We start from the raw sequence: 6000 nt of genomic DNA, 5'->3' as shown, positions 1-6000 counted from the left end.
TCAGCCCAGGCAGTTTCAAACTCTATTGGCATCAGCGACCAGTTTAATATAGCCGTGAACTCCTCTTTGAATGTTTTATACTGTTTGTACAACAACGCGAGGTATTCCTTGTACTTCTTCAAGATGTGCCAACGACATAGCTTGTGGATGGTGTTTGGGAATGATTGTGATATAGCTTTCGCCATCGACGGGCACTGGTCTGCATGAATTAAAAAAATGAAACTTGCTTCTTTTTTGCACTGATGGTGAACTTATGTTGTACAAGTACTTGAACTTCACAGGTAGCAGTATGACTATCTAATAATAACACTTGTATTTTTCCTTACAGCAGTGTTGTTGAACTTCTGTGGTACCAGTGCTTGAACTTCACATACATAACTATATTTTTCCTCAACATGTTTCATATGTTTTTTCTTACAGTAGTGTCCTTGAACTTCTACGGTCCTCGATTTGAACTTCACATTCATAACTAAATTTTTCCTAAACATGTGACAGATAATTTTCCTTGCTTGTACTGTTTAGTTGGACTTCTGTGCTAACAGTGGTTGAACTGCTTGCTTTACATTATTTTCAGACAAAACCAATGTACCCAATATAGACCCATAGACTGAAAAGATGATGAAACTTGTAGAGTTTTTTTTAAACTCACCTGTTAGAATGCAAGTTGGGTGCTTGTTGTTCATGCACCGTACAAATGTATCGAACAGCCACTTGAATGAGTTTGCATCTTCATCTCTGATAAGGGCAACAACAAATATCATTGACTGCAAGTGATGGTTTGTTCCAACAAACACTCCCAGAGGCATATGAAATATGTTGGTCTTGTATGTTGTGTCAAATGTTACGCAATAGCCAAAGGCTTGATAGGCTCCTCGGCAGCTTGCATTGGACCAAAAAACGTTTTTAATTGACTTGTCCTTGTCTACTTGTATGTCATAGAAAAGCTCATCATTGATTGCATTCATGTCTTTGAAGAATGAAACAAGTTTAAATACATCATCCAAATCATCTTTCCTTTCATTCATGGCTTTCCTGCAAATTTCATGCAAACATGCATTTGTTATTTTTGCTAGCAAAGGGTTGTGACCTAGGATGCTATTTACATTGTAGTATGTGGATGTTTGAATACTTACTAGTTTAGTAGGTCTCGTCCGGTCATGCTTAGGAAGTAGCTTCCATCTTCATTTTCAGATAGCATGGACATGATTGTTGTGTGCTTGACATCATGGTACTGCAGGAGCTTTACGTAATCTATAATAGTGGGGTCATAATTCTTGTGTGAGTGCAGAATACCAGCATGTCATCAGTTTGCATGAGTTGGTGATTATGATTGTACTCAATGTCCACTACCACACATGTGTTATCCTCCTGCACCTTCACCCTCATTCTTGCATTGCAGCCTGTCCTCTCTGATGTTTTGTTTCGCTTCCTGTTAGCCTCTGAAACAGAAGATGTGTGTATCCCTTGGAATGCGCAAACAAAATACTTGTGGTTGTCATCCCCCTCCCCCCCCCGTCTCCCAGATTCCAAAACCAGCATGTCTGGTGTATCTGTTATAAAATTCCCTTGCTTTCTCTACATCTTGGAATCACATCTTTAGTCTTGGTATTAGATAATCTAGGAGATCCGGCATCTGCAAAAAAAGAGAAAATAATCCAAACGGCACGTTAAAATGCAGTTTATGAACTTGTTATCCTAGAGGGAGTAGAAAATTTGCAGATAATACAACATGCGTATATAAATATTTTTGTTTCACTTACATGCGTGTATGATCGCAACTCCACCAGAGTCTGTTGTTGTCCCTCTAGGATGGGGCACGGCGGAGTAATCATAGCAGGATGCAGGAGTGGATCACGAGGAGGAAGGAGGGCTGAAGATGGTCTCTCTCTTGTTTGCGTCCTTTTTGCTTGAGGTGGTTGCGGAGGCATTGCGATCCTGGTCTTGGTTTGCTCTCTTGTTTTGTGAAGCAATCCATGTACCTTATGTCTCGTTACAATTCTGACTTGTAGCAGCAGCAGCATGATCCAACAGTGGTAGTGTGCAGAGCACTCTCCTCCGTGTGTGTATTCCTGTTGGATTTGTCCCGGGATCCGGTTTAGTTGCTTCGCTTTGGCATTGATGAGGCACACCAGGATAACCTCTAGAGTTACACGCATGACTTGAGCTAACCCCCTCCTCCATCGGCATGCTTGGGAGTCTGCTGGTGGATACAAAGAATCCGCCGGGGATTTCCGGCGTCACCCAATTAGGTGGAGGTGCAAAGTTGTGCGGATAGGGCTGTGACCCAGCATCTTGGAAGTCTCCATGCATTTCAGGTGTCATCCAATTTTGGTCTGGAGCAGGTTGGCAATGATGTTGGAGCGTTTGAGGTGTGACCCATTGAGGGGGTGGTGCAACGCGTACATGCTAGGGATTGTGTACTTGCTGCTGGGAACTTCTAAGCTTCTTCATGCGTCTCTCGTCTTGCTGACATAAAAGAAAAAATGTTTATTAGCACAGTTACATCTGCCTATACCTTTGTAACTGAACTTAGAATTATTCATAGCATGAACTTCTCATATATAAAGTGGTGTTCATGTACAGATTTTCCCCCTAGGACAGGCATCACACTATGCACTGAGCTGACCATCTGCCAATACTTTTGTACCTGAACTGAGCACCCTTCACAGAATGAACCTCACATTCTGTTAATTGTACAATATTTGATTACTTATATGTACCTGAACTAAGCACTCTCCACAACCTAAACTTCTTATTTTCCAAAGGGAAAATATTGTCTATAGTTAAAAAAACCCGAACCTTCATAAGTTTGAATGGTTGAACCACTAGTGCATATGAACCTGGCCTTCATTTGAGATCACATGTATGTTCTATTTTCCTTTTATTTTTTTGCACAGAACCAGATACATACCAACATGAACTCTTATACACTTAATAATTGAACTTCACATGGCTTTTTCACATGCAAATGTGAAAAGGCAGGCAGATTTCACAGGCATTTTTTCTACTGTTTGCAGCCTGGACTGAGGCTCACAAACTAGCTGAACTGCACCTGGCTGTAGGCAGGCAGATTTTACAAATGCTTTGCGGCCTGGACTGAGGCTCACAAACTACCTGAACTTCACATGGCTATAAGCAGGCACATTTTACAATGTTGTTTTGTAGCCTGGACTGAGGCTCACACACTACCAGAACTTCACATGGCTTTAAGCAAATAACAAACAGAAGGAAGAAGTTCAACCATACCCTCGCTAGAAGTTCGGCCAACCTTTTTCCAGCAGCTTATAGGCCACCTTGAGAACAATTTGTCGTGGAGGTAGGAGAGGAATTCCATGGCAATCCATGTCTTGCAGAGGGCGCGAAGTTCATCTGCACGAAGCAAGAAGGTCAGACAAGGCAAGATTGAAGAAGAAGGCAACAATTGGGAGGAAGTTCATGTACTGTTACTGAATTTGAAGGCGCCGCCGATGCCGCCTCCGCCGAGGAGTTGCTCCGTTGGACGCGTCGTTCTTCATAGCTTGCATTGGGGCTGTCATCTGGTCTGCCGAGGCGTCAGGCGGTGAGGATGGAACGAGGATGAGGCTTCCTGAAGTCCATGGCGGCTTCTCCGTGTCCAGGCGGCGCGGGATCCCTCGCGCCAGCGTCTGCCATCACTCGCTCTCCTGCGCCGGTGGTCGGCAAAGAGCTGGAGACAGAGGGGAGGCGGCGGATCCGGTCGGCCAGGAGCTGTAGACGTGGGGGAGGTGGCAAATCCGACGAAGATAGGCGGCGAGGAGGGGAGGAGCGGCAAGGATGGGGCTGGGGCGGCTCGGGATCGAGGGGATTAGGTGGATCCTATCGAGGCGTCTTGGGTTCGGGTGGGATCTTGTCGGGGCGTCTCAGGTCGGGCCGGGCAGTTCGGGGAAGTTCAGGAGGAGCTGTTGTGATCCAAATAACTATTATAATCCTAGGATTAGAATAGTGTTGTCCTGAACTGCCTATTCTAATCCAAACACTATTCTGATCACGGGATCAGAATAATATTCTGATCACAACCTGAACTGTCTGAGTAACGCGCCTGAACTTCCCTCTGTACAAACCCGACCTTCATGCTATCTTCGCAATCGTGCCTTCTACCGTGAGTTTTTCTGATCATTCATGTTGTCTGTGATGTAAGTGTAAAGTGGACACGTTTTTCAGAATCTAAAAGCTTGTTTTGATTCGGAATCTAGCATATTGGCGGATTTGCTCTCGGGGTCGTGATGAACTTGTGCCTGTTACAAGTTTAATGCATGTTGTGGATGTTGTCGAAGCTCTGGCACGATGGGGATTAGGTTTTGGTACGAGATTGGAGCACAAATTCTTGTTATTTCAAACAAATTGAAATCGCCCGTGTTCTTCATCCGCCCGAGATGCAGCCTGCGCCTCTGTTGATTCCTTGTTTTTCCTTAAAGTTTGCTGGCTGATTTGCATACTTTAGTGAAATTCAAGGCTTACTAAGCCGTCAATTTTAATCAGGAGGGTCCTTACGGTTTGATTTCTAGCGATTTGATGTTGGCACTCCCGCGGGTTTTTGCACAGGTTATTTTTGCGGTTTTGAAATTTGCCCTCGGGTCATTTTAGTTGTCGAAAGGGAGTTGCCAGATCATTTCCAAAGGGGGGGGGGCGGACGTGTTGTAATCTTGTGCAGATGATTTTATGCTTCGGACGAATTCGTTTGTTCATTATTTTCATATCATCTAATGGTCGTTGTACAAGCTAGACTTCTGCTTTGTCATACCTGAACTTCTGCTTTTCCTTCGTTGGATCTTGTCGGGGCTGGGGCGGCTCGGGATCGGGATCGGGGGAGGATCAGGTCGATCCTGTGGGTCTGGCCGGGTTTCTGTGCTAGACTTCTGCGTTGTCATACCTGAACTTCTTATTTCCTTTTGTTGCAAGGTAATGCAACAAGTCCTTTGTATTTCTTTCCTTTTTCTGTCATTTTTCATTCTTGCATTGTTTTTATTAAAGGTTGAACTTCTGGTTTTCCAGATTGCATTCCACATTTGCAAGGCAAAGGTGCATGGTGCTCTATATTTTCTTTGTTTGGTTTTCTTTGTAATTTTAATTCTTTAGATGTTCTTTTTATACTTTTGTCTCGTGAGCAATCATGGGATTATCCCAAGTATGCAACTTTTTCCAGATCATCTAAGGGTTGTTGTAGAAGCTGGACTTCTATGTTGTTCATACGTGAACTTCTGCTTTTTCCTTCTTTGCAAAGTAATGCAGCAAGTCCTCTATATTTCTTTCTTTTTTATGTTATTTTTCATTCTTTGCATTGGTTTGGATTTTTTTGACTTAGTCCCAGGAGCAGCCATGGAATTGGCCGGCGGATATGCGTATTTTTTTATTTTTTTTCTAGTATGTATTTGTACTTATAATAGTTGTTCGTCTTCACTAAATAACTATCCTGAACTTCTGTATGATAATCGTTTTTAACATGTTAATTTGATGTTTTACAAAACCAAAAACTTCTATATCTTCACTATTTGAACTTCTTATTTATAATTTTGTTTGTTATTTTTGGATTTAAATATTTGTAGACATTGAAATTGGCATTGCGCCTTTTGAAAAATGCGGAGGCTAAGACAGGAACGAGCCGGAGCTGGCGACGACGCAGTGTGCCACGTCGTCGCATGCGGTGGTGAGTCCGTCACATCCGTGACCCCACTATCCATCTTAGGGGCGTGGCTCTGGGGTGCGTGTGGTGGGGGTGGAAACAGAATAACCGCATTGTGTCCTGTCAAAACCTAGCGCACAACAATGCGGTAGCGCGAGGCCGAGCAGGGGGGAGGGGGGTCCCGACCCCCCCTACCCTCCCCCTGCGAGGCCGAGACAGGAACGAGCCGGAGCAGGCAACGACGCGGCGTGCCGCGTAATCGCATGTGGAGGCGAGTCCGTCACATCCATGATCCCACTATCTATCTTAGGGGTGTGGCTCTGGGGTGCGTGCGGTGGGGGTGGAAACAGAATAACCGCATT

This window comes from Triticum aestivum, chromosome 2A (assembly GCF_018294505.1).
Source record: "Triticum aestivum cultivar Chinese Spring chromosome 2A, IWGSC CS RefSeq v2.1, whole genome shotgun sequence".
Classification (NCBI taxonomy): Eukaryota; Viridiplantae; Streptophyta; class Magnoliopsida; order Poales; family Poaceae; genus Triticum; species Triticum aestivum.
The sequence above is the reverse complement of the archived record's forward strand: the minus strand, read 5'-3'. Positions refer to the sequence as shown.